This window comes from Schistocerca piceifrons, chromosome 4, assembly GCF_021461385.2.
Source record: "Schistocerca piceifrons isolate TAMUIC-IGC-003096 chromosome 4, iqSchPice1.1, whole genome shotgun sequence".
NCBI classification, from domain to species: Eukaryota; Metazoa; Arthropoda; class Insecta; order Orthoptera; family Acrididae; genus Schistocerca; species Schistocerca piceifrons.
Genome location: NC_060141.1, coordinates 636,672,597 through 636,673,196, shown reverse-complemented (window position 1 = coordinate 636,673,196; position 600 = coordinate 636,672,597). Strand labels below are relative to the sequence as shown.

The 600-nt window shown below is 45.0% G+C and overlaps 1 non-coding gene across 1 annotated transcript; it reads right to left on the bottom strand.

Annotated features, from left to right (window-relative positions):
• Nucleotides 1–282: 282 nt before the first annotated feature.
• Nucleotides 283–357, bottom strand: Trnar-ccu. Its single transcript has one exon. It is a non-coding gene; the product is annotated as a tRNA-Arg (tRNA).
• Nucleotides 358–600: the final 243 nt, after the last annotated feature.

Here is a 600-nt window from a genome sequence, read left to right as displayed (position 1 = left end):
ACCGAAACTGGCCGAAAAAATGTGTTGCATTAGTTATTGAACGCCCCACGTATATGCAATGCATGAAAAACAAAGATGCTAAAACAAAGTTTTTTTGTCCAATGGCCGAAGATAGTCCATGAATATTTGAAGATGGGATCTGTTCTTTAGGACATATCCGAAAGAACAGATACTACCGGTAACCAAGCTGCTCTCTCAGAATGAAATGATAATTAAAATGAAGACCCTAAGCTGTCAACAGGCGTTGATATATATATATCATTGGGGACAATTGAAAATGTGTGCCCCGATCGGGACTCGAACCCGGAATCTCCTGCTTAGGTGGCAGACGCTCTATCCATCTGAGCCACCGAGGGCACAGAGGATAGTGCGAGTGCAGGGATTTATCCCTTGTACGCTCCCCGTGAGACCCACATTCCCAACTTAATGTCCACACACTACATTCGTAGTGTCCCTGCAAGTTACACTCATTACTTGCGACAGACAATCTTACCGAGTGCCGTAAGAGTTCGGCCAATGCGTGTGCATCCAGGACAGAAGAAGGAGGTCAATAGCCGGTTACCCTTGACTATATGAATATGGTATCTGCTGTTTCAGTCC